Genomic DNA, 12,570 nt, shown 5'->3' on the forward strand with positions numbered 1-12,570 from the left:
GTCGACAGACTTGAGGCTTTGTTTCTTTTCTTTTTTTAAAAAAATATATCTTTATTGATTTCAGAGAGAGGACAGGAGAGGGAGAGAGAGAGAGAGATAGAAACATCAATGATGAGAGAGTCATTAATCGAGCCCGCAACCCGGGCATCAAACCCTGACCGCCTGGATCCTAGGTCGATGCTCAACCGCTGAGCCACGCCCGGTGGGGAGGCTTTGTTTCTAAGACCATTTGATGCCGACCATAACCCAGTTTCCCTGAGGGCTTAATGGTTATGGAGTAGCCAGGCAAGGAAAGAGGGAAGCGGCGGGTCAGGGTGTTCTTAGGCTGGACAAGGCCAGTTTGAATCAAAAGGCAGGGAAGCAGAGAAGGTCCATGAAAGAAATGAAGTTTCTGTGCAGGTACAGCTGCGCTCACAAGGGCACACTCATCTATGGGTACTCCCTTTAGTCCCTCACTCTGACTCAGTTTCCCCAGGCTCCCTCAGTTCTGCTCTCTGCTCTCAGATGTCCCGCTTCTTCTGACAAACTATCCGTCACGAGGAGGAAAGGATGGTGCACCTGACACCATGAGAGAAGTACCCCACCCAATTAAACACAACAAAGCCAACATATGGTAACAGGATCTTATGATGCTGTACAGAAAGCTGACTAGATTAGAGATAATTTGGGTCTTTGAGGGGGTTTTGGGAGAGGCTGCTTTGGGCAAGGCCTTAAGGAACTCCTTGGAGCCCAGTGCCTATGCATGGGCCATCTAGGGGTGACCAGAAGCAGAAAGCCATTGAGAAGGTTCAGGTGGTGGTTATTTATAAAATCTTACAATGATTCTCAGGGTCAGTTGCACATTAGACTCAGCTGGAGGATTTCACAAATACCAGATTCCAGGCCAGTGAAATCAAAACCTCTGGTAGCAGGACCCAGGTATTAGTATTTTTTAAAGGCTTCCTGGGTCATTACAATATATAGCCAATGTGAGAACTATTGTTTAAAATTCATAATAATATAAAAGAAAGAGAAAGAGAATGAGGAAAATACCAATAATGTAATTGCCAAGCACTGAATAAGTCCAAGGGCCCTGTGCTAAGTACTTTACTTAATTGGTTTATTATAAGATAATAAAACATTTAAAAATATAATATTTATAACAATACTATGAGATTGGTGATAATATCCTTATTTTTGAGATGAGGAAACTGAGGATCAAAGAATTTAAGTAAGTGAGCCAAGGCTGCACAAGTCACAGAGGCAGGCTTAGTGAACAATGATAGCTGGAGGGTCTGTTTGAGTCCAAAAATGATGCAGTCTTGACCCCTTCCTTGTTCCCTCTCCCTTTCCTTAGTCCACTGCTGTTGAATAATGTCTGGAGGATAGGAGTAACTACAGTCATGGCAAGCAGGCTGATAAAACTACTCGGCTGCAAACGGTGTGCTAGCATCATGAGAAAGAAAGAAGGCTCGGATGGCAAAACCAAGAGCTCAGAGGACAGAGCTGAGGACCAGGGAGGACTGTCCCAGGACACAGGAATTACAGCTCATCAGAAGCTATATGAACCAGGACACTAGGAAATAAATAGACTCAGAGAAGTTGATTTGTCCTAAGTACTTCAGCGAGGTGAGTTTTCTCAGTGTCACAGAAAATAAATATCACCAGATCCGAAGGGTAAGTTCACAGAACCAAAGGCTTCGAAACTGAGGGATGAGGTCAACTGAAAATACATTGAACTCAAATGAAAAGAGAAGAGCAGAGATTCTAAAAATCTCCTTAGATTCTGGCCTGTTTTGAAACTCATCTCCAGGCTTGTTACTTATGAGTAAGATATAATTCGGCTTTGTGATCTCAGATGCATTGCAAGCTCTCTGAGTCTCCGCTTGTGCACTGCTCTGGTTGGGCTTAAGGTGGAGGAGGGAACAGCCCTTCCCTCAGCCCCGCCCTCCATGAAGTCCAGCAAAGCTCTCTGAAAGCTCCTCTCATTCTCAGCTTTTCAATCTATTTTACATACCTGGGTGAGATAATGCTCTACTGATAGTTGAGCTGGTATTTTAATTTCTTAGAATGTCTTCTATATGTGGCCTGTAACCTAGATCTCTTTTGGAGTTTTACACATTTAAACATCCTGTTATTGTAGGCTACCCTATGTACACTGCGACAATGATTCCAAAATGTTCATCTGCACAAGAATCAAGCTGAATAATGGTCCCCCCCAAATGCCCATGTCCTAATCCCAGAAACCTGGGAACGTTCCCTTATGTGGTAAAAGGGATTTTGCAGATATAATTAAAGTCATGACCTTGAGATGGAGAGATTCTGTATTCTCTAGGTGGGCCCTATGTAATCACAGGGCCCTTAAAAGTGGGAGGTGAAAGAGCAGAGAGGAAGTAGGCGTTGCAACAGAAGCAACACGTTGGAGCTATGGGAGGACGGGTTAATGAGTGGGGGAATGGAGGTGGTCTCCAGGAGCTGGAAAGAGCAAGGACACAGGTTCTCTGCTTGAGCCTTCAGAAGACTGTAACTAGATTATATCCCAGTGAAGCTGATTCCAGAACAGTATGAGAATACCTTTGAGATGTTTTAAGCCACTAAATTTGCAGTGACTTGTTATAGCAGCAATAGAAAACTAATACATACCCAGAGATGGTAAATGTGAACTCCAGAGTAGCACTTGCAGAGATTCCGAATAAGTTGTTCAGGAATCTGAGTTCTCAATAAGCACCTTGGGGATGGAGACACTGTTGGTCTGTGAAATGCATTTAAGAAATATCGTAGTTTTATACAAATGCCAGCTGTTTTTATTATGAACTAAGAGAATTCAGGGTTTTTTTTTCCACTCAGTAATTTCTTTGTAACATTAACTCGACACTTATGGTGAGATGATTTTTTTAGATAATATTTTACGTCTTCTTCCAAAAAATGGTAATTACTTCATTTAGTTTGCTCTTAGCATGAACAAATTTAGAGTTGAAAATGCTTTTCCCCTCTAGATGAACCTGTTGTACTTTGATAGTGTTAAATGTTTTAAGCACCTAATTCTTCTCACTCATTTGCCAACAAGGAGAAGGATTCCAATCTTAGACACTTTCAATATTTCCTAAAATTAATTTCATACTAGGGTGCGCCACCAGGTAGAGTGAAGCACGTATTTTTGTTTCTTTTGCTTCATGAACTTTTCCCACATGTTCCTCCAAATGACTTTGCCTTCTTTTACTAGCCTTTTTGCTAAGTATAGGTACATCCAAAAAATTTCCAGTTCAATAATGATAGAGATAGCTGTGGCAGCCACTGGAACAGCCCCCAGTGGTCCAGGGGGCTCCAACCCCTCTCAGAATCTCATGATGAGCTGTCTGAGGTCCTCCCAGGGCTCCAAATGCTTTATTTGGGACAGTAGGACTACACTGAAATGCTTCACGTTTGTATGGCAGAGACAAAGTACAGAGGAGCAAGGGTAAAATAGATAGTTATTTTGGGTAAAATAAGATAGTTATCCCTTCTTGATAAGGGATTTTTCTCACTACTTTCATTTCCATGAGCATTGAGATAGTCCCACATATCCATTCAGTGGTCTGTCACTTTATTCTCTTAGGGAAATCTCCCTTATTCTTGCCATCTTTCACCACATACATTTAAAAAATATTAAAGTGAAAATGCAGATAATCCCTAACAAAAATAAAGTATTGACTTCCATAGCTCATACACTGGATTAACCTCTCTCACCAGGACTTACATATATGTTTTCCTTGAATGACTGTTTTGAAGGAGCTTGGATTGGAGATGTATAACTTAGCAACTTCCCATCTTTTATACTACCCAGAAAAGATGGTAGATGACCAGTCACCAACGCCAGACTGAGGTACAAGAAATACAGAAGCCTGATGGCTACTCAGGATTCTCAGACTGGGTCTATCACTCCTTCTTTAGCCTGTGCTCTAACTTGTTCAAATCTCTAATTCATGCTACATTACACCTACTTACCTGTGATTAATTGTTAATTCCCCCGTTTACTTTCAGGGACCTGGGAGAAGATGCTTTATGATGTCACACAAGATGTCTTATTGTTGCCAGTGGAAGTGAACTCTTGTGGTGTCTTGAGAAAAAGCATTTTGGGGGACCCACAGGAAGGATGAGGCCTGGTGGTAAGACTTATTTGAGTGAAAATGATACCACTGTAATTAGCTAGCTGTTAACAATAGGAAAGGAGCAAAGGGAAGGCCAGACATTATACCATGTTCCCTGTAAAGCACTGGAGGAGGGAACCACATAGAGAACATAGATTCATGCCCAGTAAAGTTGAGATGACATAGGGAAGGTACCTGTCTGTCAACCACACCAGGGAACAGAGAAGGTTGGCCAGAATGGGCATGACCACTGCAAGCACACAAAAATTTGAGATATACAATCCCCTGAACAAAGAAGTTCACTCTCTTTGTTTCTCTTATCACACTTGGCTCATGGCTCATGCTTGGCTTTCTGGCATTATCCTGTGTGGCCCATGGCCATGCGGACCCCCACGTGCAATGGACTAATGGGCTGTAATGAGCCTGATGCTGGACTGGATCCGGCTCTAACATAGAATGGATGCTCTGGACACTGTCTCTGATTTTAGCCCCACTGAAACCCCAGCTACATTTCTTCTATGACTGGACTAGGGGAAATGGGGCTTTGGAAACTCAGAGATGTAATTCCATGGAAAGGATGCTTTCTACCATATTGCATACTCCTGTGCAAGTCTCAGAAAATTACTTTTCTCGGGATATTGCAAGGACCCCACCCTTACTAGCAACAGGGGAAGATGAGGCATGATTTTCTCCAGTAACAAAAATAGAAGGCACCTGGGTTTCCAATGTCCCATCTCCATCTGTTTCACCATAGAAAATCAGAACCAGAGATAAGCCCAATGTCCAGAGATTCTGTGCCATATTGAAGCTGGTCCAGTCCCACCTTTTTCACCATCCGGCTAGCTTAGCTTCTGTTCCCAGCTGTGATCTGTCAGTGTGATGTACACAGGCTCTGGCCCGGGGCCTGCATTTGGAGTTCCTACCCCTGTTGGCCATGTGGCAACTAAGGCCTCAAAGCTACAAAGACAGAACAAGGAATGAATGGGGTGAGCGTGTGCTATCAAGCAAGAGTGAGAACGCTTTGTTCCCAGAGGTTACATCATCTCTGGTTTGGGAAGGACCAGGAACTTTTTCAAAATAACCAATCAACTTCCCAAGCTTTCATGGGCTTGCACTGGACCCGCCTTCCTTCCAATCCATTGTTTCCCAGGCTAACCACAGGCCTCTGTGGTCCTCACCTTGGCTCTCATGGGCATGCCTCATAGAAGCACCATCTACTGCACCATTCTGACTTCTAGGGCAGTGTGCCCAGCAGGGTAGTTTCCCTCCCCCTCCCTCTGATGATCCTGAACTTGCTCCGAGGATTAAGTGTCCTCAGCGGCAGCCCCCTGGAGTGTGTGAATGAGTCTGTAAATGCTCTATCTTCCTAGTGAGCTTAATGGAATGCTGTCCTAATATGTAATTCCGCTTCCCAGTTTATTAGCTTACTATTTGGTTCAGCGCCCTGGTTTATTAAGCTCTATGTCTGACTCCCTTTGCCCCCTTCCTCATTAATAACCAACTAACTGTGCTAACGTTATGGCTCTGTTCAAGGGGAGGGGGCAGATTAGGTTTCTGTTCAGACATCAGCGAGAAGTATTTATTTTAAAAAGGAGTTCCTTGTAATTTACATCCCTACCCAAAATGGTCCTCATTCATTTAGGGACTCAACACAGAGACCAAAAACTCAGACTAGGGAGAGAACTGAGGAGCCAAGCAAGTGGTCCTAAGACATTTTCCAAGCACAAAAATGCAAGCAGTCAAAAATTTTAGAGCATGATAAAAGAGGCAAGGCCCCATAGAAATCAGTGGAGAGACACTTAATGAACTTTGTGCATCTGCAAATGCAAAGGTCAAGCACTTTCCTTGGAGAGCAGTAGCTGTTCTAATTCAAGGTTGCCTTTGTCTTTCCTAAAGGAGGTGAGGCAAACAGAAAGGTGCTCACAGAGATCAGCAGAACTCGCCCACACTTGACACCGAACAATTAAAAGGAGAAATTCCAGTCCAAAGTGCCCTCCTGGGCGGAGAAAGCTTCTCTTTCTTCTGTCGGTCTCCCAGACTCCCTTCATCCCTTCATCAGTCCTCTCCCGGGCAAAGACAACTATTCTGACTGATCAGAATCCAGACTATTCTTTGGATGGCATTGCGGGTCCCTGCCCTCGTGACGAGAGTTGGGCTCTGTTCTTCCTCTTTTCACACCTGGTGCTCAGGTACAAAGGGCACTCTTGGCTTTCTCTCACTTTTTGAAGAGCACAGCGGGGAAGGGTCTCCACGCGGGCAAGGGCGCACACTCCTGCTGCACCCTGATCTCTCTGCAGGCCAGCCAGGCTCTCTGGAGGCAGTGGTTTGTCACTTTGTTATTGTTCTCGCTGACAGCCCTGGCTATTCATAGGCATTCTCGCTTCTGGATCTAGACTTGAGGAGGAAAGAGAGCCCCACATTAAAGCAAGACCTAAAATTTTTAACACAGATTACTCGACTAACAAAAGTAAACTATATTTCTTTATTTTCCCCCAGCCTTATTGAGATATAATGGATGTATAACAATGTGTAAGTTTAAGGTCTTTAGTGTAATTATTTGGTATATGTAGATTGAAATTATTACTACAATAAGGTTAGTGAGCACATCCATAACCTCACATAATTCCATTTTTTGTGTGTGGTGAAAAAATTTAAGATCTACTCTTTTAACAAGTTTCAAGTTTATAATACATGTTGTCAACTGTACTCACTGTGTTGAATAATAGATCCCAGAACTTACTTGTAACTGGAAGTTAGTACCCTTTGACCAGCATCTCTCCATTTCCCCTCAGCCCTCAACCCCTAGCAAATACCATTCCACTCTCTGTTTCTATGACATTATTTGTGTAAGTTTCTGCAAGTAAATGATATTTGTCTGTCTCTGACTGATTACATTTAGCATAATGCTCTCAAGTTTCATCCATGCTGTTGTAAATGGCAGGATTTCTTTTATTTTATGGCTGAATAATATTGTTATACAATGTAACATAAATAAAATATGTGATATATAATATATACTGTATCACATTTTCTTTATTCAGACATCTATCAATGGACACTTAGGTTGTTTCCATGTCATTGCTATTATAAATAACACTTCAATGAATGTCGATGTGCATCTTTTTTGATAGTCATTTCATTTCTTTCAGATATATACCTAGAAGTGGAGTTGCTGGGTCATAAAGTAGTTTTATTTTTAATTTTTTGACCAATCTTTATACTGTTTTCCAAGTGGCTGCACCAATTTACAATCCACCAACAGAGCACAGGAGTTCACTTTTTTTCACATCTTCACCAGCAATTGTTATCTCTTTGCCTTTTAATAAAAGCCATTCTAACAGTTATAAAGTGATATCTCATTGTGGTTTTAACTTGCATTTCCCTGATGACTAGTGATGTTGAGCACCTTTGCATGTACCTGTCCGCCATTTGTAAGATTTCTTTGGAAAAATGTTTATTCATATCCTCTGCCCATTTTCAAATCCGATTATTTGTTTGTTTGTTTTTCTAGTAAGTTGCATGAGTTCCTTACATATTTTAGATATTAGCTCCTAATCTGATATGTAACTTGGAAATATTTTCCTCTATTCCATAGCTTGCCTCCTCATTCCGCTGGTTGGTTGTTCTGCTGTGCAGAACATTTTTAGTTTGATATAGTCTGCCTTGTTCATTTTTGCCTTTGTTGATTGTGCTTTTGGTGTCATATCTAAAAATTTATTGCTAAAAATCAATGTCAAGAAGCTTTTTCCCTATGTTTTCCTTTAGAAATTGTATTGTCTTATACCATACATGTAAGCCTTTAACTCACCAGAGTTAATTTTCTGTGAGTGTTGTAAAATAGGGATCCAATTTCATTCTTTTGCATATAAATGCCCAGTTTTCCCAATACTTTATTAAAAAGACTATCTGTTCCCCACTGAATACTTTTGGTTGGCTTGTCGAATATTAGTTGACTATATGTGCATGGGTTTATTTCTGGGTTCTCTATTTTATTCCATTGGTCTATGTGTCTTTTTTGTACAAGTGCCATGCTGTTCAGATTACTGAGCTTTGTAATATAGTTTGAAACCAGGAAGTGTGATGCCTCCAGCTTTGTTCTTTTTTCTCAGGATTGCTTTTGCTAATGAGGTCTTTTGTGCTTTAATATAAATTAAAATTTTGTTTTCTATTTCTGTGAAAAATGCCATGGGGATTTTGGTAAGACTTTCATTGAATCTGTAGATACCTTTGGGTAGAAGCATATTTTAGTGATATTAATTGTTTTGACCTATTAACATGAAACATCTTTCTATTTATTTGTGTTTTCTTCAATTTTTCTTAAATCAAAGTCTTATAGTTTTTATTGTACCAGCCTTTTACCTTCTTGGCTAAATTTAATCCTAAGCATTTTATTCTTTTTGATGATACTATTTTGAGATTATTTTCTTTATTTATTTTACTTATTTATTTTTTTTCTTTTTTCCTTTTTAAAAAATTTTTGCTCAAAATATTACAGATGTCCCTTTTTTCCCCGTTGACCCATTCCACCCTGCCCCAACCCCCTCCCCAGTCCCTCTCCCCACCATTGTCCGTGTCCTTGGGTTGTGCATATATGCATATAAATTCTTTGGTTACTCTCTCCCCCTCCACCCACCTGCCCTTCTCCATCCCTCTGACATTTGTCAGTCTGATCCATGCTTCCATGTCATTGAATCATTTCTGTTCATCAGTTTATTAAGTTCTTTTCTTTATTTTTTTAGGTATTTTATTGTTACTATATTAAAATACAAATAATTTGTGCAAGTTGATTTTGTGTCATGTAACTTTACTGAATTCATTTATTAGTTGTAATAGATTTTTTGGTGGAGTCTTTAGGGGTTTTTATATATCAGATCATGTCATATGCACATAGAGATAATTTTACCTCTTTTTTTTTAATAGATTATGTTTTATTTTATTTTTTTACCTAACTACTCTGGCTAGGACTTCTAGGACTATGTTGAATAGTAGTGGTGACAATGAGCACCATTGTCATATTGATATTAGAGGAAAATCTTTTAACTTTTCACTGTAGAGTATGATATTAGCTGTGGGTCTGATATGTATGACCTATATTATATTAATTTATGTTCCTTCTATATCCAGTTTGTTGAGATCTTTTATCACATAAGGATGTTGACTTTTGTTAAGTGCTTTTTCAGCATCTATTGAAAGAACCATACGATTTTCATTGTATTAATGTGGTGTATCATATTTACATATTTGTTTATATTGAGCTATTTTTGTATCTCACAACATGTGTTACTGCATCATGGTGGATGATCTTTTACATATGCTGCTGAATTTGGTTTGCTGAAAATTTGTTGAGAATAGTTGTACTTATATTTATCAGGGATTTTGATTGACCTATGGTTTTCTTTTCTTATGGTGTCCTTACCTGGCTTTGGTATTTAGGGTAATGCTAACCTTGGAAAGTGAGATTAGAGGTGTTTCCTCCTCTTTAATATTTTGGAAGAGTTTGAGAAGTATTTGCATAAATTTTTCTTTAAATGCCTAGTAGAATTTCCCAGTGAAACCACCTGGTCTTGGGCTTTTCTCTGTCTGGAGGTTTTATTTTTCTGTATTCTCAATGTTCTGGCATTTAACTGCTCTTCCCAGGGTTAGGTAAATTCAGAGACAGTGAGCAATTTGCCCAGGAGTGCACCTGTCATATGCAAACTAATCAATCCAGAGGTTATAAGCTCTGCTTCTCACCTTCTTTATTGGGTTCTCACACTCTGGGGCAATAGTCTCCTCCTCTAATCACCCCAGGGCCAGGTGTCATGCAACTAAGGCTAGCCTCAAGACCCCCAAGAATGCTGAAACTATTTAAATTAGCCAGTCGTAATCCTGTTTAGCCTGCCTTGCCTTGCTTTGCTTTCCCAGGGAACCCACAATAAAGCCTCTTGCCTGCATTTTCCCTCCACTCCCTATGACTGCTGACCAACCCTGGTGCTTCCCTGTGTGGCCCTGCATGGTACAGCACGCTTCCTCTTTTTCAGAACTGTGATTAGCAACTTATCTTTTTACTGGCAAATATTTCCTGATATGTTGGCTTCATTATACCTGAGTAATAACAAACCCTTCATTTTACAACATCTTACATTTCTTCTTACTGGCAGAGTTTTTCCTATTGTAGAAGCTTATAATGCCATTTATTCTCTTTCTCAGTTTTCTTGCTGTAGCCATGGGATCTAGTTCTAGTCAATAAGAAAAAAAAAAAAGTCTTTTACAAGGCTTCTGGAAATGATATTCCTCTTAAATACAAGTAAAAAGATGCTTGAATGAAACTCTGCTCTTGTTAGGCTTGAGTCTTTGGGCACACTTGTGTTAACATCTAATATTTGGAGGTGATATTGTCTTCCTGCAACCACAAAGCAACACATCTCAAAATTAAAACACATCTCAAAACGCACTGAGGAGCCTGGCAGAGGCAGGAAGGAAACTGCGTAGGTCCCAGAAGACAGGATTGAGCCTTTACACCTTTGTACCCACCCAAGTACAGCCTCACTCCAGATGGCTTGCTGTGTAGGACAGTAAAGTCCGTGGCATATCAGACACTATTAGTAGCATATTCTGCAATTTGTATCCAATGACATCCTAAGTGGTCCCTCTGCTTTTCAGGAAGATTGCAGAGCTCTCCCCAAGATTATTAAAATAGTATTTCATTTCTCAATTGGCTTCTAATATTTGTGAGCTGTTCTTTATGAAACAAAACCCCAGAATCTCTAGAAGAAAAAACTGTAAAAAAGATTCTTAACATCTAATGTGCTATTCTCATTGTCTACAACAAAACTTTTTATAAAGTTTTACTGGGAAGAATTAGAAATTTATACACAATGTAAAGAAAAATATTCATGCTTTATTGTAGATGACTATAATGAGTTAACTGTATAATACTATATTAAGTTCTATTTATACTTTGTATTTTGTAAGGATCAATAAATAAATATAAAACTTAAAAATGCCTCAAGCCAATACTAAACTTAGGTATATGGATTAGGGAGGCAGTTATTGCGTGGTAGTTAGAGCCAAGGTCCCTGGAGGCAGATGGCCTCAGTTTATAATCCTGGTTAAGCATCTTACTATGTGTATAATAATAGGAGTAAAAATTCACATTGCCTCGGTTTTCTTGTCTTTAAATGAGACGATGACACTGGTACCTAGAGTGTGTGTGTATGTGCAGGACAGTGTTGGAAGCACAGTAACTGAAGGTGTTAGCTGATGTAATTAGCAGCTCTGTTTTCACTGCTATTATTTCATCTGTTTTTACCAAGATAAATAAGCCCTTTCAAGAAATGTTGGTTCTATGTATATATCATTTCTGATATAGATCAGAAATATCATTTTCTCTATTAGTTTAATCCCTTTTATATTGTTTATGCCAACTTGATCTTTTAGTTCACAGCTTAATTTTTTCAAGCAGTAATATTGATATCAGCCCCAGAAGCTCAATAATTTGGGTAGATAATGTTTTCCCTTATTGGTTTTATTTAAATGTCAAAATGTTCTTTGTACTGAATTCCAGCTCAGGGGAAAATAAAAGACTAAAGCTTGGTGAACTGACAGAATACACCAGAGCCAGGCTTCTGGGAATCACCACTGCACATTTTCAGCAAATTTCCTCGCAATGAAACCAACCTCTAAATCACTCTCCTTTTACCTATTATATCACCTTAGAGAACCCAGGACTATATGGCCATTCCTATTACTGAGCCCTACTGTTCATCACATACTGTGCAAGGTGTTTGATCTGAACTAACTGATCTGAGGCAAAGCTCTGTGGGAGCTGAGGTTCAGAGGAACCTGGCCAGCTGTCCACGGCCACAGAGCTGGCAGGCGGCAGAGCCAGGATGCGAACAGGGTCTGTTTTGACCCTCAGTATCCCCCCTACAAAACCCTACTAACTTCATGGGATAAAATGTTCTTAAAATGGTATTTTATAATTTTTATTTGGAGGTAAAACACACATAACATGAAATGTACCATTAGTGACATTTAGTAAACTTGTGGTGTTTTCAGCCATCACCACATCCAGCTCAAGAAGATGTCGCACCTCAAAAGGAAACCTGGCGCTTGCTAAGCTGCCCCCCCGTCCCCCTGCGCCCATCAGTGATAACCTCAGACCTTCCCTCTGTTACTATGGATGCTCCTATGCTGCATATTTCATATAAATAAAATCATACAAGCATTTAATGGCCTTTTATGTTAAAATTTACTTAAAATACAGAAAGTAATGAGCAAGCTATTAAAATTGCATCTTATAATGGGAAGATTTTAGATATCTTAATAAAATAATTTTGATCTTGGGACCATTGCTTAATTTACATGATAAAAGCTGTTGCCAAAAAGCATAGTATTTGAAGCAGAGAAGTTTGAATCTAGAACTTATCTCAGCTATCTTCTGACTTGGTGCTACAAAGGAAATGTTTCAAGATAACATTTG

This window comes from Miniopterus schreibersii, assembly GCF_964146895.1.
Source record: "Miniopterus schreibersii genome assembly, chromosome: 7".
In the NCBI taxonomy this organism is placed as follows: domain Eukaryota; kingdom Metazoa; phylum Chordata; class Mammalia; order Chiroptera; family Miniopteridae; genus Miniopterus; species Miniopterus schreibersii.